We start from the raw sequence: 22,499 nt of genomic DNA, 5'->3' as shown, positions 1-22,499 counted from the left end.
GTATATTCAAAAGCAAAGACATTACTTTGCCAACAAAGTTTCGTCTAGTCAAGGCTATGGTTTTTCCTGTGGTCATGTATGGATGTGAGAGTTGGACTGTGAAGAGTGCCGAAGAATTGATGCTTTTGAACTGTGGTGTTGGAGAAGACTCTTGAGAGTCCCTTGGACTGCAAAGAGATTCAACCAGTCCATTCTGAAGGAGATCGGCCCTGGGATTTCTTTGGAAGGAATGATGCTGGGGCTGAAACTCCAGTACTTTGGCCACCTGATTCGAAGAGTTGACTCATTGGAAAAGAGTCTGATGCTGGGAGGGATTGGGGCAGGAGGAGAAGGGGACGACAGAGGATGAGATAGCTGGATGGCATCATTGACTCGATGGACATGAGTCTGGGTGAACTCCGGGAGTTGGTGATGGACAGGGAAGCCTGGCGTACTGTGATTCATGGGGTTGCAAAGAGTCAGACATGACTGAGTGAGTGATCTGATCTGATCTGATGAAGCATGAAGGAGGATTTCCAGTATATGGAGAGAATAAAGAGGAATATTAGAGACTGAAGACACAGTATAAGCAAGGATGAAGTAAATCTGAGGAAGCAATAATCTAGACTAGCTTGAGTTGAGTTTTTCAGTTTAAAGATAACATATGAAAAATAAATATAGTTTAATTTGTAGTAAGACTTAAATACCAAGCTCAAGGGGTTTAGAGTTTGTCTTATAGGAAGCAGAGTGACATTGAATCTCAATAATTTAAAATTGGAATAACCTGAAATATTATGTTGTTGTTCTTCCTCTTCTTTATTACCATTTCTAGCTTAATTCCATAGAGCAAGGAGGTTAACTTCTGGCCCAATTGACCAGAACAAAGGTTCTTAACTCTTGGTCAAATTTTGACTATCAGGGTTTAATGTCTCATGGTATCTGTTTCATGATTTGGAAACCGTGTTCAAGCTATTATCAGAGAATTAATGATGCATTGAGCCAAGCCCCTTAGATTGAAAATATCTAGTTTGAGGCTTTTGCCTTTAGTAAAACTTACAATAGTAATGGAATAGGTTTGAAAGGAAGATGAGAAAAGAAAAAGTAGGCAAAGGTACAATGGAGACGTGTCAAGAACTACTTGGAGGTCCTCCTGCAGTAAGGAAACCAACTGGCTGTGGACCTCTTCTAGGTAAAATGTACACTATGTGGTTAAACATACTATGTCAAAGTATTTTTTGGAAAGCACACCCAAAATAAAAATTATATGAAGAAGAGATGGCAGGCTATTATGAGCTGAATTTGTGTCCCTCCCCATTTTACCCAATTCATATGTTGAAACCCTAACCCCAGCACCTCAGAATGTAACCAGATACAGAATTAAGGTCTTTAAAGGGTAATAATTAAGTTAAAAATGAGGCCATTGGGGTGGGCTCTACTCCAGGTATACTGGTGTCCTTATGAAAAGAGATTAGAACACGTAAATGTCAAGGATGCATATACACAGAAGAAAGGCCATGTGAGGGGCTGTCTGCAAGTGAAGTGAGAAGGTGACCGTATGCAAGTTGAGGAGACAGTCCTCAGAAGAAACCAAACCTGCTGACACCTGATTTTAGACTTGAGAACTGTGCAAAAATAAGTCTGTGATATTTTGTTATAGCAGCCCTAACAAACTAATACACCAGCCTTGGTACCCTAGCACCAATGATGAAGCTATCTCTAATTCAAGTGCATAACTTAAGCCAAAGCATTTTCTGGCACAGGATAGCAAAAAAGTAAAATGATGCTATAAGAGGAGAGTAAGGAAAGAAGAAAATAGAAATCCTCAATGAAAAATATGAGTTTTTGTGGCCAGGTAGCTCCTATTGGAAAAATTCTCTCAGAGATAGTACATATAAGCTCTGGAAAAAAAAAATAATTGTAAAATCTATCTAAACGCTCTAAAGATGGACCAAAAACAGACAGACTCTACAGAGGATACGATGCTTGGAAGAAAGAGATGGTGCTAAGTGAGTTTCATATTTTTATGACTTTTGCAAAGACAGGCCCCAAGCAGCACTGTGCAGGACATCTAGAACTCTGATGGAAAAAATCTACAATTTTATTGGCTTGAATAACTAACCAGAGTACAGAATTTGAAATAATCACAGTAATTGGAAAGTGAGGGCAGACATTCTGAAAAAGAGAAATCCAAAAATAGAGTATTGCTAAAGCTATGGATAATTTCTAGCTTAATCTCTGGTGGCTCCTCCTTGAGATACACATTTGAGGGTAGATTTGAAGCAGCCAGTGAAAGGAAAAAGAGCTGAGTTGAGATTATTTGAGGTACCATTTACCACAGAGTTTCCAGTAGAAGTCCAGTCGAGAAATGTCTGCTAAAACACACAAATCCAAAGTCAGGGTCTTCAGAGGAATATGAAAGAATCTAATGTCTACAACATATTTTCAGTGTCCATGATATAAGGTAAAATTGATAAACAAAGAAGAAACAGGAAAACCTGACCAATTCTCGAGGAGAAAAGCAATTAGGGGAGACCAATTCTGATAGGACCCAGATGTCAGAATTAATAGACAGTTTTATAGCAATGATTATAACTCTACTTAAAAAAGTAAATGAAAATCTTCTCATAGTGAATGCAATGATAGAAAATCCTTAGCAGAGGAACAAAAGGGGAACTAAATAGAACTGAAAAAGGCAGTACTTGAAATATTAAAAATTCTCTAGATGGGTTTTAATGGAGCTGATACAAGAGTCAGTGAACTTGAAGATGAAGTATCCAGTTGAAGAACATAGAGAAGTTTTTTTGGAAGGGAGAGGGATGAAGAGATCTGCGGGGGCCTGTGGAATAATATTTGGAAGTAAAACATACATGTACCTGGAATCTAGGTGGATAGCAGAGAGACAGGGGTGCAGAAAGCCATAGTTGAAGAAATAGAAACATGAGTTCAATTAGTGATTCATGTGTTACTTGTTATTAGTGGCATTCTTGGGATGGGGCATGGAGAACAGTCCACCCTGGGTACATTGTTCTAAAGACAATTTGTAACTGAAATAAACTCATTCAAAGTTTATCTGCTTTATATTATCACCATGTGCTAGCAATTTTAAAGAACATCCATGGTAAATATTTCTCCCAGAATTCCTTGTTTGTCCAGCTAGATAACTGCCATGGTTAATGTTGATTTTTCAATAATTTATATTTTAGCTTTTAATTAGCACATTTTAAACTTAATTTTTAATAAATACTATATTCCATAAAGAAGTTAATATTGAGTACTTCCAGTTGTATGCTTAAGCTTGAACACAGTCAGACTCAGGTATATGTATTCATTCCAAGCATAACTTAATAAAATTTGAATAATTTGAGTGTGTACTCTGTGTACTATTTCACCTGCAATCCTTGTAGAACAATACATTCCTGCATTTAAACTGTATTTGAAATAAGCAATAATAGCATTGTAATTGTAAAAATGAAGAAACAGTATAGTTACTTCAATTTTGTTATTCTGTAATACTACATGGAGTTGTTATTTGTTTAAAATTTAAACAGTGGAACAGAGTGAAAACTGAGGTGAGATATTTTTCTTTCCAAAGTACAAATTTTAGTTAATATGTTAAATTTTTAATGATCCTGGAAAATATTTTAAAAATTGAAATATATTCCACTTTAACTTTTTGTTTTTAAGCTAAAGAACAAATCAAGAAAATATTGTTCTAGTGGTACAATTTAGTCATTGTATAAATTGACCCTTCCTCTGATATTTTGGTCATATTAAATTTCACTAACTAATTATTAGACAGTTATTTCCATAAAGTATTTTGCATAAGATTCTGATAAAAGACATCAAAATTAAAACTACTAGGTTGATATAAAAGTTACTGAATTCTACACTTTTGTCCTACAGGAATTTGAAGTACCTTTCAGTCATTTGGAAAATTGTTCTAAAATTAGAAACTGCTTAATAATTTTTTGTGAATTTCATAAAGTAATTTGAAGTCAAAACCAATGCCAACATGAAAGGGTAACAACTCAGTGGAGCTCAAGAAGCAAAAGAGGCAATTTCAGCAGTGTCTGGATCTGTTTTGAAATGTGTAATGCCTTCAACATTGCCCAGACTTTATAAAAATTGTGAGGAGTGCAAGTTGGCACATCCAAAGCATGCATACGAGAAACAACACAAGATTCAGATGACAAAGGGATGAAAGACAATAATGAATCATTTACTATAAGCACTGACAATGCGGAAGAGAAAGGAAATGTTAGTAAGCGTCAACACTGACAGCATTTTTTTTTTTTAATGGAGAAGAAAATTATACTAGTAAAGCCAAGACTTTGATGAAGAAGAGACAGTGAATGATATTTTAATCTATTTTGATATTTCTGCTTGGTCAATACTATTTCCAGATGAAGAGAGTTAATCCAGTTAAGAAAGGAAGTGAATCTTTTTAGAATAAATATGAACCTTTCTCTACAGTTCAAAGAAGAGGAGAAAAGAGCAAAGGAAGCAGTCAATACTTGACAACTTCATGATTTTATAAATCCTTACCAAACACTGAAAAAAAAAAAAAAAGATGCCAGTGTTCTCCAATTGAAATAATTGTTTTTGTCTGTAGACTTTGGATGTTGGGACAAAAAAATGAACATCCAATCTTGTAACTGACTTTAAACCTGGTAGAAATTAAAATCTGAGGTCTGGGAGATATCTGAACAATACCTCTCCTGCTGTTTTTAACCATTATTAATTTTATTTAATGACTATTACTGAAAAGTTTGTCATGTCAAAGAGGGGATATCAAAAAAAGGATTCACTAAAGGTATCAAATTGATGACTATGTCATTGTTCATTAATAATATCAATAATTCTTCTAAAGCAATCATTTTGATGATAGATATGAGTGGAGACCAGCCCTGGGATTTCTTTGGAAGGAATGATGCTAAAGCTGAAACTCCAATACTTTGGCCACCTCATGCGAAGAGTTGACTCCTTGGAAAAGACTCTGATGCTGGGAGGGACTGGGGGCAGGAGGAGAAGGGGACAACAGAGGATGAGATGGCTGGATGGCATCACTGACTCGATGGACATGAGTCTGAGTGAACTCCGGGAGTTGGTGATGGACAGGGAGGCCTGGTGTGCTGCGATTCATGGGGTCGCAAAGAGTCGGACACGACTGAGCGACTGGACTGAACTGAACTGAACTGATGAGTGACTTGTTGAAGTCATACTTTTGATGACTCTCTTAGATTTCAAAAAATCCACAGATGAGCAACAATTAGTATGTTGTTGCTGTTTAGTCACTAAATTATATACAACTCTCTGTGACCCCATGTACTGTAGCCCACCAGGCTCCTCTGTCCATGGGATTTGCCAGGCAAGAATACTGAAGTGGATTGCCTTTTCCTTCTCCAGGGGATCTTCCCAACCCAGGGGTCAAACCCACATCTCCAGCTTCTCAGGCAGATTCTTTACCACTGAGCCACCAGGGAAACCCAACAAATAATATACAAATATAAAAAATTACTTATCCTTTGTATTAGAGAAGTGTAAATTAAAGCAACCTAATGGTGTCATCTTACATATATGAAATCAGATTTTCAGATTATTGTTATAATACTTAGCACAAGTAAGACTAGCACATCTATATAGTGCTGATAGCAGTGAAACTTTGGACACCAACATGAAAACAAATAGAAAAAAAAAACTAGTGAAATGTCCACATATTAGGCCCAGGAATCTGAAATCTTATACACCTTGGAGAATATACACACACACACACATGAATATATATGTAAAACATTGCTTGTATAAATTTCTGTATAAAATATACAGATATGCCATAGTTTATTCTACTTACCTATATTTGGGAATTTAGAGTATTTCCAACATTTTGCAGTTACAAAACAAAGCTGTACTGTGCAGCTTTACTTTCATATTGTTGGAGGAGCATTTTTTTTTTTTTTTGGAGGAGTATTTTAAGGTAAATTTCTAGAGGTGAAACTTAGTCAAAAGGTAAGCACATTCCTAATTGTGTTAGATAGTTCTACCTGGGTACCAGTGCGCAGTTGTGTCTGACTTTTTTATGACCCCATGGACTGTAGCTCACCAGACTCCTCTGTCCATGGAATTTTCCAGGCAAAAACACTGGCATGTGTAGCCATTCCTTTCTCCAGGGGATCTTCCCGACCCAGGGATTGAATCTGGATATCCTGCATTGCAGGCAGATTCTTTATGATCTGAACCACCAGGGAAGTCCCAGATATTTCTCCATTTCTCACCAAAAAGGTTTATGCTAATTTGGATCCCTGTCAGCAATGTATGAATATGCTTGTTTCCCCAAAGCCCTGCAGGCAGAATGTTTTCTCATGTTTTTCTCATTTTTGAAATGATATCTCACTTGTAGTTTTTGTTTTGTTTTGCATTTGGGTCCATCACACATTTTTATTGGCTTAACCATAGTCATAAAATTTTTAAGTTAGAGAACAACTTTAGGTTTTTTAAAAATTGCAAATACATAAAACATCTTACCACCTTTAAGTGTACAGTTCTTTGTTAAGTATTCACATTGCTGGTGCAGCCAGTCTCCAGAAGTTTTTCATAGTGCAAAGCTGAGACTCTATACCAATTAAACAACTACCTATTTCTCCTTCCCTAGGGCCCCTGGAAATCACAATTTTACTTTTCTGTTTTGTAAATTTGACTACTTTAGATACTTTGTACAGATGAAATCAGTGTTGGTTATTTTGTGACTGGCTTTTTTCACTAAATATAATATCCTCAGTGTATATACATGTTGCAGCACATGTTAGAATTTCCTTCCTTCTATGTACCACATTTTGTATATTCATTTATCTGCCCGTGAATACTTGGGTTTCTTCTACTTCTTGGTTTTATGAATAATACTGCTATAAACAGAGGTGTACAAATATTTCTTCGGGATACTAGTTTCAGTTATTTTGGATGTATACTGAGAAATGAAATTGCTGTATCACATAGTGATGTTTTTCTTTTTTTTGGTTTGTGTTTTTTTGAGGAATTGCCATATATTTTTCCATAGCAGCTACAGCATTTTACATTCCACCAACAGGGTGCAAAGATTCCAGTTTCTCCACATTCTTCCTGGCTATATTCTGTTTGTTTTTGATAGTAGCTATCCTGATGGATGTAAACTGATACTGCATTGTAGTTTTGATTTGCATCTCTCTAATGTTAGAACTGGGCGTGGAACAACAGACTGGTTCCAAATAGGAAAAGGAGTACGTCAACGCTGTATATTGTCATCCTGCTTATTTAACTTCTATGCAGAGTACATCATGGGAAACGCTGGGCTGGAAGAAGCACAAGCTGGAATCAAGATTGCCGGGAGAAATATCAATAACCTCAGATATGCAGATGACACCACCCTTCTGGCAGAAAGTGAAGAGGAACTAAAAAGCCTCTTGATGAAAGTGAAAGAGGAGAGTGAAAAAGTTGGCTTAAAGCTCAACATTCAGAAAATGAAGATCATGGCATCCGGTCCCACCACTTCATGGGAAATAGATGGGGAAACATTGGAAACAGTGTCAGACTTTATTTTTTGGGGCTCCAAAATCAGTGCAGATGGTGATTGCTGACATGAAATTAAAAGATGCTTACTCCTTGGAAGGAAAGTTATGACCAACCTAGATAGATAGACATCATATTTAAAAGCAGAGACATTTCTTTGCCAACAAAGGTCCGTCTAGTCAAGGCTATGGTTTTTCCAGTAGTCATGTATGGATATGAGAGTTGGACGGTGAAGAAAGCTGAGCGCCGAAGAATTGATGCTTTTAAATTGTGGTGTTGGAGAAGACTCTTAAGAGTCCCTTGGACTGCAAGGAGATCCAACCAGTCCATCCTAAAGGAGATCAGTCCTGGGTGTTCATTGGAAGGACTGATGTTGAAGCTGAAACTCCAATACTTTGGCCACCTCATGCAAAGAGTTGACTCATTGGAAAAGACCCTGATGCTGGGAAGGATTGGGGTCTGGAGGAGAAGGGGACGACAGAGGATTAGATGGTTGGATGGCATCATCGAATCGATGGACATGGGTTTGGATGAACTCCAGGAGTTGGTGATGGACAGGGAGGCCTGGCATGTTGCGATTCATGGGGTCGCAGAGAGTCGGACACGACTGAGCAACTGAAATGAACTGAACTGAACTGAATGGTTACTGATGTTGAACATCTTTTCATATGCCCATTGGCCATTTGTATATCTTCTTTGGTAAAATGTCTATTTAAGTCCTTTGCACATGTTTTAAATGGGGTATATTTTGGTTGTTGTTGAGCTGTGCATGCGTGTTCAGTCACTCAGTTGTATCTGACTCTTTGCGACCCCATGGACTGTAGCCCGCCAGGCTCCTCTGTGCATGGAATTTTCCAGGCAAGAATACTGGAACAGGTTGGCATTTCTTACTCTAGGGTATTGTCCTGACCCATGGATGGAACCCATGTCCCCTGAATCTCCTGCATTGGGAAATGGTTTCTTTACTACTGGGACACCCTTGTTGAGGTATAGGGTTTTTTAAAAATATATTCTAGTGTTTTATATATATATATATATACACATACATTCACGTATATATGTGTGTGTGTGTAGTTTTCAAATACTCTTTTGCATTCTATTAATTGCATTTTCATGCTGTTGGTTGTAATTACACAGTTGTACATGGGTGCACATGAGTTTTTCATTTCAATGGAGTCTCATTAACTTATTTTTACTTTTATTGTCCATGCTTTAGGTATCATATCCAAGAAATCACTGCTAAATTCAGTGTCATACAGCTTTAAGCCTGTGTTTTTGTATGTTTTTTACAGTTTTAGCTCTTGAGTCTTTGATCCATTTTTGTATATGTTATAAGATAAGGACCAGCTTCATAATTTTCCATGTGGATATCTAATTTTCCCAATGTAGGTTTTTGAAGAGATTGTCCTTTCCTTGCTGAGTGGTCCTGACACCCTTGTCAAGAATCATTTGACCATATATACAAGAATTTATTCCTGGGTTCTCTAATCTATTCTATTGGTGTATGTTTGTCTTTATGCCAGTATTACATTGTTTTGATTATTATAGTTTTGTGATGCTCATTAGTTGCTCAGTCGTGTCTGACTCTGCGACCCCGTGGACTGTAGCCACCAGGCTCTTCTGTCCATGGAATTCTCCAGGCAAGAATACTGGAGCGGGTAGTCACTACCTTCTCCAGGAGATCTTCCCAACCTAGGGATCAAATCCTGCATCTCCCATACTGCAGGCAGATTCTTTACCCTCTGAGCCACCAGAGAAGCCTTAAAAGTAGGAAGTGTGAGACTTCTAACTCTGTTCTTTTTCAAGAATATTTTGGATGTACAGTTTCCTTGAGATTCCAAGTGAATTTTAGGATTTTTTTTTTTTTTGGCAAAAAATGCAACTAGATTTCTGATAGTGATTGTATTAACTCTGTAGATTTCTTTGGGTAATATTAACATTTTAGCAATATTATTTTAGCAATATTAAGTCTTCCAATGCCATGAACACAGATGTTTTCCCATTTATTTGTATTCTCTCTAATTTCTTTTCACAGTGTTTTATAGTTTTCAGTATATAAATCACCTCCTGAATTAAATTTATTCCAAAGTGTATTATCTTTTTTGATGCTGTTGTAAATAGAATTTTCTCAATTTCCTTTTCATATTGTTCAATTGTTAATGTACAGGAAGAAACACAACTGATTTTTTGGTTAGTATTATGTTATATATTTTAAAATAGTTTTTAAATTTAATTTAAAATTTATTTTTATTTATTTTTAAAATTTTTCAGTGGGAGAATCTTTTTGTTTATTTTCACATTAGAAATTTTAAAACACACTTCTATATCCCTTACTAAATTTGTATAACTGCATGCTAAGAAAAGCAGCATATATAAAAGTGTGTGGGATATAGCTACAGTAGTGCTTAAGAGATAATTTATAGATTTGCCTACTTATATTGGAAGAGAATAAAGCCTGAAAATTGATGTACCATGCATACAACTTATTGAAGAAGGAAATGGCAGCCTACTCCAGTGTTCTTGCCTGGAGAATCCCAGGGATGTGGGAGCCTGGTGGTCTGCTGTCTATGGGGTCGCACAGAGTTGGACATGACTGAAGAGACTTAGCAGCAGCAGCAGCAGCATACAACTTAAGTGAGAAAAATAAAAAAGAATATACCTGTCAAGTAGAAAGAAAGAAATAATCTTGTTAAAATAAGGGGAAAAAGAGAAGGCATAAACATCAGACTTTGAAAGGGTATGCTCTAACTTCAGTTTTAACAGGGGTAAAAAGGTAAAATAAAATTATGATTAACTTTATTTAACACATTTGAAAGCTTATGAAATATTTAATTCCTAGAAGAAATATAAAGTTAACTGTATTCAATAAGAAACAGAAAAACTGAATAGTTCTGTAACTATTGAAGAATTTAAATACTGTTTTAAAAAACATCCTATGATGAAAATAACAAGCCTAATTTTGTAGGTAACTTTTACCAAACATCCGTGGATTAGAAAATGCAAACAGTACAAAACGTCTTTCAGATCATAGAGGGAAAGAGGGAAACCATAATGGTCTTGTATAATTGTAATAACAAAACCAGATGAGAACAGTTTAAAGAATGAGAAATAGTACAGGTCAGAATCACTCATGAACAAGTATTATAAAATCTTAAACAAATATTAGCAACTGAACTTAGCAGTGTGTGGGAAAAAATACACTATGACCAAGTAGTGAATATTCCAGAAGTCAGTTTAGTTCAGAATTAGGGGAAAAAAATGTATTGAGTAATGCCTCTCAAGCAAGAAAATTATATGATTTTTGTTCAACAGATACAGAAAAAAATGTAAGAAAAAAAATGAAGGCATAAGAAATGTAGAGGAAAAGCACAAAAGTGCTAGTGGTAGCAAGTAATGTAATTATTTATATGCAAAACAAAATATAATATACAGAGAGAGAGAGAGAGAAATATACTAAATTCGTGGAGGGAAAGACCTAAGTAATATGTGAAATAGATGACCAGTCCAACTTTGATTTGTGAAACAGGACACTCAAAGCCAATGCACTGGGACAACCCAGAGGGGTGGAATGGGGAGGGAGGTGGGAGTAGGGTTTGGCACGGGGGGACACATGTACACCTGTGGCTGATTCATGTCAATGTATGGTGAAAACCACCACAATATTGTAAAGTAATTAGCCTCCAATTAAAATAAATAAATTGAAAATAAATAGAAAAAAAAAAGAAGTTAATTCTTGTCAGATTTAGTAAAGATTTGATCAGAATCCCAGTCCATTTTAGTTGCTGATTCCTAAAATGTCAGAGCTCACTCTTGCCATCTCCTGTTTGATCACTTCCAATTTGCATGGATTCATGGACCTAACATTCCAGGTTCCTATGCAATATTGCTCTTTATAGCATTGGACCTTGCTTCCATCAGAAGTCACATCCACAACTGGGTGTTGTTTTTGCTTTGGCTCCGGCTTTTCATTCTTTCTGGAGTTATTTCTCCACTGATTGCCGGTAGCAAAATGGGCAACAACCAAGCTGGGGAGTTCATCTTTCAGTGTCCTATCTTTTTGCTTTTTCATACTGTTCATGGTGTTCTCAAGGCAAAAATACTGAAGTGGTTTTCCATTTCTTTCTCCAGTGGACCACATTTTGTCAGAACTCTCCACCATGACCCATCTGTCTTGGGTGGCCCTACATGGCATGGCTCATAGTTGCATTGAGTTAGACAAGGCTGTGGTCCATGTGATTAGATTGGTTAGTTTTCTGTGATTGTGGTTTTCAGTCTCTGTGCCCTGAGAAGGCAATGGCACCCCACTCCAGTACTCTTACCTGGAAAATCCCATGGACAGAGGAGCCTGGTAGGCTGCAGTCCATGGGGTCGCTCAGAGTTGGACATGACCGAGCAGCTTCGCTTTCACTTTTCACCTTCATGCATTGGAGAAGGAAATGGCAACCCACTCCAGTATTCTTGCCTGGAGAATCCCAGGAACAGGGGAGCCTGGTGGGCTGCTGTCTGTGGGGTCGCACAGAGTCGGACATGACTGAAAGCGATTTAGCAGCAGCAGCAGCAGCCCTCTGGTGGAGAAGGATAAGAGGCCTATGAAAGCTTCTTGATAGGATATACTGACTGAGGCGGATGTCAACATTTTAGGAATCAATGAACTAAAATGGACTGGAACGGGTGAATTTAACTAAGATGACCATTATATCTATTACTGTGGGTAAGAATTCCGGGGAAGAAATGGAGTAGCCATCATAGTCAACAAAAGAGTCTGAAATGCAGTACTTGGATACAATGTCAAAAATGACAGAATGATCTCTCTTCGTTTCCAAGGCAAACCATTCAATATCACAGAAATCCAAGTCTATGCCCAACCAGTAAGGCTGGGGTTGAAGAAGCTGAAGTTGAATGGTTCTATGAAGACCTACAAGACCTTCTAGAATTAACACCCAAAAAAGATGTCCTTTTCATTATAGGGGACTGGAATGCAAAAGTAGGAAGTCAAGGAACACCTGGAATAACAGGCAAATTTGGCCTTGGAATACAGAATGAAGCAGGGCAAAGGCTACTAGAGTTCTGCCAAGAGAATGCACTGGTCATAACAAACACCCTCTTCCAAGAACACAAGAGAAGATCTACACATGTCGTCACCAGATGGTCCACACCAAAATCAGATTGATTATATTCTTTGCAGCCAAAGGTGGAGAAGCTTTATACAGTCAGCAAAAACAAGACCAGGAGCTGACTGTGGCTCAGATCATGAAATCCTTATTTCCAAATTCAGACTTAAATTGAAGAAAGTAGGGAAAACCACTAGACCATTCAGGTATGACCTAAATCAAATCCCTAATGATTATACAGTGGAAGTGAGAAATAGGTTAAAGGGACTAGATCTGATAGAGTGCCTGATGAACTATGGATGGTGGTTCATGATACTGTACAGGAGACAGGGATCAAGACCATCCCAAAGAAAAAGAAATGCAAAAAAGCAAAATGGCTGTCTGGGGAGGCCTTACAAATAGCTGTGAAAAGAAGAGAAATGAAAAGCAAAGGAGAAAAGGAAAGATATAAGCATCTGAATACAGAGTTCCAAAGAATAGCAAGGAGAGATAAGAAAGCCTTCCTCAGCGATCAATGCAAAGAAATAGAGGAAAACAATAGAATGGGAAAGACTAGAGATCTCTTCAAGAAAATTAGAGATACCAAAGGAACATTTCATGCAAAGCTGGGCACAATAAATGACAGAAATGGTATGGACCTAACAAAAGCAGAAGATGTTAAGAAGAGGCAAGAATAAACAGAAGAACTGTACAACAAAAATCTTCACAACCAAGATAGTCACAAAGGTATGATCACTCACCTAGAGCCAGACATCCTGGAATGTGAAATCAAGTGGCCTTAGGAAGCATTAGCTTAACAAAGCTAGTGGAGGTGATGGAATTCCAGTTGAGCTATTTCAAATCCTGAAAGATGATGCTGTGAAAGTGCTGCACTCAATATACCAGTAAATTGGAAAACTCAGCATTGGCCACAGGACTGGAAAAGGTCAGTTTTCATTCCAATCCCCAAGAAAGGCAATGCCAAAGAATAGTCAAACTACTGCACAATTGCACTCATCTCACACACTAGTAAAGTAATGCTCAAAATTCTCCAAGCCAGGCTTCAATCGGAGAAAGCAATGGCAACCCATTCTAGTACTCTTGCCTGGCAAATCCCATGGACGGAGGAGCTGGTAGGCTGTAGTCCATGGGGTCACTAGGAGTCGGACACGACTGATCGACTTTACTTTCACTTTTCACTTTCATGCATTGGAGAAGGAAATGACAACTCACTCCAGTGTTCTTGCCTGGACAATCCCAGGGACAGGGAAACCTGGTGGGCTGCCGTCTCAGGTCTCACAGAGTTGGACATGACTGAAGCAACGCAGCAGCAGCAGCAGCAGCAGCAGCAGCAGCAGCAGCAGGCTTCAATAATATGTGAACTGTGAAATTCCATATGTTCAAGCTGGTTTGAGAAAAGGCAGAGGAAACAGAGATCAAAACACCAACATTTGCTGTATCTGAAAAAGCATGAGAGTTCCAGAAAAATATCTATTTCTGCTTTATTGACTATGCCAAAGCCTTTGACCATGTGGATCACAGTAAACTGTGGAAAATTCTGAAAGAGATGGGAATACCAGACCACCTGATCTGCCTCTTGAGAAATCTGTATGCAGGTCAGGAAGCAACAGTTAGAACTGGACATGGAAGAACAGACTGGTTCCAAATAGGAAAAGGAGTATGTCAAGGCTGTATATTGTCACCCTGCTTATTTAATTTATATGCAGAATACATCATGAGAAACTCTGGCCTGGAAGAAGCACAAGCTGGGTGAAGCAGAGAAGAAGGAGGTATGTGTGGTTTCAGCACAGCATAGCTGTGGTCATCCGTTTGCAAGGTCTCCCAATTGTGGCGGGGACTATGGACATTCGCTGCTTCTTCTCTGGATTGACCATTCCTGATGGGGGTGTGCATATTGTAGGGGGTGAACTGGGTGAGGCTTTCATCGTTTTTGCCACTGATGAAGATGCAAGGCTTGGTGTGATGTGCACAGGTGGTACAACTAAAGGATCAAAAGTAACACTGTTGTTGAGTAGTAAAACGGAAATGCAGAATATGATTGAACTGAGTCGTAGGCGTTTTGAAACTGCCAACCTAGATATACCACCAGCAAATGCTAGTAGATCAGGACCACCACCTAGCTCAGGAATGAGTGGCAGGGTGAACTTGCCTACAACAGTCCCCAACTTTAATAATCCTTCATCCAGTGTAGTTACTGCCACCACTTCTGTTCATGAAAGCAGCAAAAATGTACAGACATTTTCCACAGCCAGCATAGGAACAGCTCTTTCAAACATGGGGGCTTCCTTTGGGAGCCCAACGTTTAGCTCAACTATTCCGAGCACAGCCTCTCCGATGAACACGGTCCCATCTCCACCAATTCCTCCAATCCCAGCGATGCCATCTTTGCCGCCAATTCCGTCTATTCCCCCAATTCCAGTTCCTCCTCTGGTACCTACAATGCCTCCTGTGCCCTCAATTCCCCCAGTCCCTTCTGGGTCACCCATGACCCCACTGCCACCCATGTCAGGTATGCTACCTTTGAACCCACCACCTGTGGCACCTCTACCTCCTGGAATGAATGGCTCTGGAGCACCTGTGAATCTGAACAATAACCTGAACCCTGTGTTTCTGGGTCCGTTGAATCCTATTAACCCTGTCCAGATGAACTCGCAAAGCAATGTGGAACCACTTCCCATCAACCCTGATGATCTATCTGTATGTCAGTGTGCATGGAATGCCCTTTTCTGCAATGGAAAGTGATGTCCGAGATTTTTTCCATGGGCTCCGTGTTGATGCGGTGCATTTGTTGAAAGATCATATAGGTCGAAATAACAGGAATGGATTGGTTAAGTTTCTCTCCCCTCAAGATACATTTGAAGCTTTGAAACGAAACAGAATGCTGATGATTTAGTGCTATGTGGAAGTTAGTCCTGCCACAGAGAGACAGTGGGTAGCTGCTGGAGGCCATATCACTTTTAAGCAAAGTTTAGGACCTTCTGGACAAACCCATCCCCCTCCTTAGCCACTTCCCAGGTCAGAATCGCCCAGTGGGCAGAAAAGGTCAAGGTCAAGATCACCACATGAGGCTGGTTTTTGTGTTTACTTGAAAGGGCTGCCATTTGAAGCAGAAAACAAACATGTCACTGATTTTTTTAAAAAGTTGGATATTGTGGAAGATAGTATTTATATTGCTTATGGACCCAATGGGAAAGCAACGGGTGAAGGCTTCGTAGAGTTCAGGAATGAGGCTGACTATAAGGCTGCTCTGTGTCATCATAAACAATACATGGGTAATTGCTTTATTCAAGTTCATCCAATTACCAAGAAAGGTATGCTAGAAAAGATAGATATGATTCGAAAAAGACTGCAGAACTTCAGCTATGACCAGAGGGAAATGATCTTAAATCCGGAGGGGGATGTCACCTCTGCCAAAGTCTGTGCCCATATAACAAATATTCCCTTCAGCATTACCAGATGGGTGTTCTTCAGTTCCTAGAAGGAATCCCAGTGGATGAAAATGCTGTACATGTTCTTGTTGATAACAATGGGCAAGGTCTAGGACAGGCATTGGTTCAGTTTAAAAATGAAGATGATACATGTAAGTCTGAACACTTACACCGTAAAAAACTTAATGGGAGAGAAGCTTTTGTTCATGTAGTTACTTTAGAAGATATGAGAGAGACTGAGAAAAATCCTCCTGCCCAAGGAAAAAAGGGGTTAAAGAGGTCTGTGCCAGGTAATCCTGCAGTTCCAGGAATTCCCAATGTGGGAATGCCCAATGCGGGATTGCCCAGTTCAGGAATGCCCAGTACGGGACTGCCTGCTGCGGGAATGCCCAATGCAGGAATGCCTGCTGCAGGAATGCCCAATGCAGGAATTCCCAGTGCAGGAGTGCCTGGTGTGGGAATGCCTGGTGCGGGAATGCCTAGTGCAGGAGGTGAAAAGCATGCCTTCTTGGCTGTAGGATCTAAGGAGGCCAACAGTGGGCCTCCATTTAACTTTCCTGGTAATTTTGGTGGGTCAAATGCCTTTGGAACACCACTCCCTCCTCCAGGATTAGGAAGGGCCTTTGGTGATGCTAGGCCTGGAATGCCTTCAGTTGGAAATAGTGGTTTGCCTGGTCTAGGACTGGATGTTCCAGGTTCTGGAAGTGGACCAAATAATTTAAGTGGACCAGGATTTGGAGGGGGCCCTTAGAATTTTGGAAATAGCCCTGGTAGCTTAGGTGGCCCCTCTGGCTTTGGAAGTGGGCTCCCTGGCCTTGGAAATGCCCCCGGGCATTTGGGCCTCCAGGCTTTGGCCCTGGCTCTGGCTCTGGCCCTGGCTCTGGCCCAATCCACATTGGTGGTCCTCCTGGCTTTGGATCTAGTTCTGGAAAACCAGGACCAACAATAATTAAAGTACAGAACATGCCCTTCACTGTGTCTATTGATGAGATTTTAGATTTCTTTTACAGTTATCAAGTGATCCCAGGCTCAGTTTGTTTAAAGTACAATGAAAAAGATATGCCCACCAGTGAAGCTATGGTGGCTTTTGGATCTCGGGATGAAGCCACAGCTGCTGTCATTGACTTAAATGACAGACCTATTGGCTCTAGGAAAGTAAAGCTTGTATTAGGGTAGCTGTTCACATCATTCTTCATAGGGTAGATATAGTCTTCATAGTGCTGTGATTAATGCATTCAGATTCTTTTTCTAGTGTTTCCAGGTTAGAACCTGTGGATTGTTTCAATTGCATATAGATTGGTTTCCATAACATAGAGTGTTGGTTGACTGTTTACAGAAGACTCACTACCAAGATAAACATTGCTGTTGCTGCTGCTGCTGCTAAGTTGCTTCAGTCATGTCGGACTCTGTGCAACCCCATAGACGGCAGCCCATGAGGCTCCCCCATCCCTGGGATTCTCCAGGCAAGAACACTGGAGTGGGTTGCCATTTCCTTCTCCAATGCATGAAAGTGAAAAGTCAAAGTGAAGTCGCTGAGTCTTGTCCGACTCTTAGCGACCCCATGGACTGCGGCCCACCAGGCTCCTCCATACATGGGATTTTCCAGGCAAGAGTGCTGGAGTGGGGTGCCATTGTATAGTAAAGCTGTCTCGAGAGAACACAAAAATGATTTTGGCATACCATTAGAGAAACCATTTGTAAAACTCAAATGGCCACATAAAGCTTATCAAGGAGTCTAGATTGGTTTTTTACCATATGGATGAAGAAGATAGAAATGTCAGTAGAGCTCATTAAGGGTGCTCTTGCCAGCTGCTGAAAAATAGCTGGCTACTCTTGGAATTTGGTTCAAAGCTGGACAGATTTGCTTTGTAATAGGGTCAAAGCATTGTCTAAAGTTCTCGTTTTCTTTTAAAATTGAATAAAATCTCTGTATACAGAAAAAAAAAGTTGGAATCAAGATTGCCAAGAGAAATATCAATAACCTCAAATATGCAGAGAACACCACCCTTATGGCAGATAAAGTGAAGAAGTACTAAAGAGCCTCTTGATGAAAGTAAAAGAGGAGAGTGGAAAAGTTGGCTTAAAGCTTAACATTCAGAAAACAAAGATCATGGCACCCGGCCCCATCACTTCATGGCAAATAGATGGAGAAACAGTGGAAACAGAGGCAGACTTAATTTTGGGGGGCTGCAAAATCACTGCAGATGGTGACTGCAGCCATATAATTAAAAGACGCTTATTCCTTGGAAGAAAAGTTATGACCAGCCTAGATAGCATATTAAAAAGCAGACACATTACTTTGCCAACAAAGGTCCATCTGGTCAATGGTATGGTTTTTCCAGTAGTCATGTATGGATGTGAGAGTTGGACTATGAAGAAAGCTGAGTGCCAAAGAATTGATGCTTTTGAATTGTGGTGTGGGAGAAGACTCTTGAGAGTCCCTGGGACTGCAAGGAGATCCAACCAATCCATCCTAAAGGAAATCAGTCCAGAATGTTTATTGAAAGGAGTGAGGTTAAAGCTGAAACTCCAATACTTTGGCAACCTAATGTGAAGAGCTGACTCATTTGAAAAGACCCTGATGCTGGGAAAGATTGAAGGCAGGAAGAGAAGGGGACAACAGAGGATGAGATGGTTGGATCACATCACCAACTCAATGAACATGAGTTTTAGTAGGCTGCAGTAGTTGGTGATGGAGAGGGAGCCCTGCATGCTGCCTTCCATGGGGTCACAAAGAGTCGGACACGACTGAGTGACTGAAATGAACTGAATTAAACTGATAAAAATCCCAATAGTTTTTTTATGAATTTAGCAAATTGATTCCATAATTTACATGGTATAGCAAAAAGCTAAGAATGGCAATGTCATGTTTGAACAAGAGTAGATTTTCTCTACAGATAAAAAGACAAATTATAAACTTAGAGTAATTAAAAGCACATGGTTTTGATACAGAGGGAAGCAAATAGGCCAGTGAAATAGAACAGAGAGCCAAGAAGCCAAGCCTTGTGTTTATGGACTTCACACATGAAAAATGATTAACTTTTCTTGTTTTTCTTTTTTAAAATAATTATTGGCATATAGTTGATTTGCAATGTTCTATTAATTTCTGTTGTACAGCGCTGAATTAAGTATACGTGTTACCATTTACACATATCAACTTTTTTAAAAGGTTTTTTTCCCTATATAGGTCTTTGCAGAGTATTGAATAGAGTTCCCTGTGCTATACAGTAGGTCTTTATTAGTTATCTGTTTTACATATAGTAGAATATGTTTATCATTCCCAACCTCCCAATTTATCCCTTCCGCAACTTACCCTGTAGTAACCATAAGTTTGTCTTCTACATCTGTGACTATTTCTGTTTTGTAGATAAGTGAAAAATGATTATGTTTTCAAAAATCATGCTTGGTCATTATCTAGCTATCTATAATAGCACCTGTCTTACAAAGAAATCAGTTTTATGTGGATTATAAATCTAAACAAGAAGAATAAAAAAGCAGAACTATTAATAGAAAATAACATAGATGCACCAACTGTCAAGGAATATATTGATAAACTGGATGATGTTAAATTTAAGAACTTCTGATAATCAAAAAATAGCATGTAGAGAATGAAAAGGAAACCACAGATGTTGTTGCTATTGTTCAGTCCCTAAGTCATGTCTGACTCTTTGGGACCCCATGGACTGCAGCACACCAGGCTTCCCTGTCCTTCACTATCTCCTGGAGTTTGCTCAAATTCATGTACATTGAGTCAGTGATGCTAACCTTCTCATCCTCTCTTGCCCCATTCTCCTCCTGCCTTCAGTCTTTCCCAGAATCAGAGTCTTTTCCAGTGAGTTGGTTCTTCACATCAAATGGCCAAAGTATTGGAGCTTCAACATTAGTCCTTCCAATGAATATTCAGGAACGATTTCCTTTAGGATTGACTGGTTTGATCTCCTTGTAGTCCAAGGGACACTCAAGAGTCTTCTCCAATACCACAATTCAAAAGCATCAGTTCTGCAGCACTTAGCCTTCTTTATGGTCCAACTCTAACATCCATACATGACTACTGGAAAAACCATAGCTTTGACTAGACGGACCTTTGTTGACAAAGTGTCTCTGCTTTTTAATATGCTGTCTAGTTTTGTCATAGCTTCCTTTCCAAGGAGCAAGCATCTTTTAATGTCATGGCTGCAGTCACCATCAGCAGTGACTGTGGAGCCTAAGATATCACTGCTTCCACTTTTTCCCCTTCTATTTGCAGTGAAGTGATGGGACCAGATTCCATGATCTAAAGTTTTCTTAATGTTGAGTTCTAAGCTAGGTTTTTCACTCTCCACTTGCATCCTCATCAAGAGGCTCTTTAGTTCCTCTTCACTTTCTGCCATTAGAGTGGTATCATCTGCATATCCGAGGTTGTTATTTCTCCCAGCAGTCTTTTTATTTATTTATTTTTTTCTTGAAGGATAATTGCTTTACAGAATTTTGTTGTTTCCTGTCAAACCTCAACGTGAATCAGCCATAGGTATACATATATCCCCTCCCTTTGAACCTCCCTCCCATCTCCTGCCCCATCCCACCCCTCTAGAATGATCCTGAGTCCCTGTTTGAGTTTTCTGAGCCATACAGCAAATTCCCATTGGCTATCTGTTTTACTGTGGTAATGTTAAGTTTCCATGTTACTCTCTCCATACATCTCACCCTCTCCTCCCCTCTCCCCATGTCCATAAGTCTATTCTCTATGTCTGTTTTCCCATTGCTGCCCCATAAATTCTTCAGTACCATTTTTCTAGATTCTGTATATATGCGTTAGAATATGATATTTATCTTTCTCTTTCTGACTCACTTCACTTTGTATAATAGGTTCTAGGTTCATCCACCTCATCAGAACTGACTCAAATGCTTTCTTTTTTATGACTGAGTAATATTCCATTGTGTATATGTAGTGCAACTTCTTTTTTTTTTTTTTGTAGTGCAACTTTTTTATTCATTCATTTGTCAATGGACAACTAGGTTGCTTCCATGTTTTAGCTATTGTAAATAGTGCTGCAATGAACAATGGGATACATGTGTCTTTTTCAATTTTGGTTTCCTCAGGGTATATGCCTATGAGTAAGATTGCTGGGTTATATGGTGGTTTTATTCCTAGTTCTTTAAGGAATCTCCATACTATCTTCCACAGTGGTTGAATCAATTTACATTCCTACCAACAGTGCAAGAGCGTTCCCTTTTCTCCACACCCTCTCCAAGATTTATTGTTTGTAGACTTTTTGATGATGGCAATTCTGACCAATGTGAGGTGATCTCTCATTGTAGTTTTGATTTTCATTTCTCTAATAATGAGCGATGTCGAGCATTTTTTCATGTGTTTGTTAGCCATCCATATGTCTTTGGAGAAATGTCTGTTTCACTCTTTTTCCCACTTTTGGGTTGGGTTGTTGGTTTTTCTGGTATTGAGTTGTATGAGCTGCTTGTATATTTTGGAAATTAATCCTTTGTCAGTTGTTTCATTTGCTATTATTTTCTCCCATTCTGAGGGCTGTCTTTTTACCTTGCCTATAGTTTCCTTTGCTGTGCAAAAGCTTTTAAGTTTAATCAGGTTCCACACTCTAGGACGTGGGTCATAGAGGATTTTGCTTTGATTTATGTCATTGAGTGTTCTGCCTATGTTTTCTTCTAAAAGTTTTATAGTTTCTGGTCTTACATTTAGGTCTTTAATCCATTTTGAGTTTATCTTTGTGTATGGTGTTAGGAAGTGTTCTAATTTCATTCTTTTACATGTAACTGTCCAGTTTTCCAGGAACCATTTATTGAAGAGGCTTTCTTTGCCCCATTGTGTAGTCTTGCCTCCTTTGTAAAAAATAAGGTACCCATTGGTGCATGGGTTTATTTATGGGCTTTCTATCTTGTTCCATTGGTCTATATTTCAGTTTTTCTTCCAGGACCATTCTGTCTTGATGACTGTCACTTTGTAGTATAATCTGAAGTCAGGAAGGTTGATTCCTCCAGCTCCATTCTTCTTTCTCAAGACTGTTTTGGCTATTCGGGTTCTTTTGTGTTTCCATATGAATCATGACATTTTTTGTTCTAGTTCTGTAAAAAAAAAAAAATGCCATTGGTAATTTGATAGAGATTGCATTGAATCTGTAGATTGCATTTGGTAGTATAGTCATTTTCACAATATTGATTCTTCCTACCCAGGATCATGGACTATCTCTCCATCTGTTTATGTTGTCTTTGATTTCTTTGTGTCTTATAATTTTCTGTGCACAGTTCTTTTGTCTCCTTCAGTTCAGTTCAGTTCAGTCACTCAGTCATATCCAACTCTTTGAGACCCCATGAATCGCAGCACGCCAGGCCTCCCTGCCCATCACCAACTCCCAGAGTTCACCCAGACTCACGTCCATTGAGTCAGTTATGCCATCCAGCCATCCCATCCTCTGTCGTCCCCTTCTCCTCC

At 39.1% G+C, this 22,499-nt stretch overlaps 1 pseudogene; it reads left to right on the top strand.

Annotated features, from left to right (window-relative positions):
• LOC113890299 overlaps window positions 1–17,412 on the top strand; it is a 108,524-nt pseudogene extending 91,112 nt beyond the window's left edge.
• Window positions 17,413–22,499: the final 5,087 nt, after the last annotated feature.

The sequence above is a fragment of the Bos indicus x Bos taurus genome, chromosome 3 (assembly GCF_003369695.1).
Source record: "Bos indicus x Bos taurus breed Angus x Brahman F1 hybrid chromosome 3, Bos_hybrid_MaternalHap_v2.0, whole genome shotgun sequence".
In the NCBI taxonomy this organism is placed as follows: Eukaryota; Metazoa; Chordata; class Mammalia; order Artiodactyla; family Bovidae; genus Bos; species Bos indicus x Bos taurus.
This window is presented reverse-complemented; position numbering and strand designations above follow the sequence as displayed.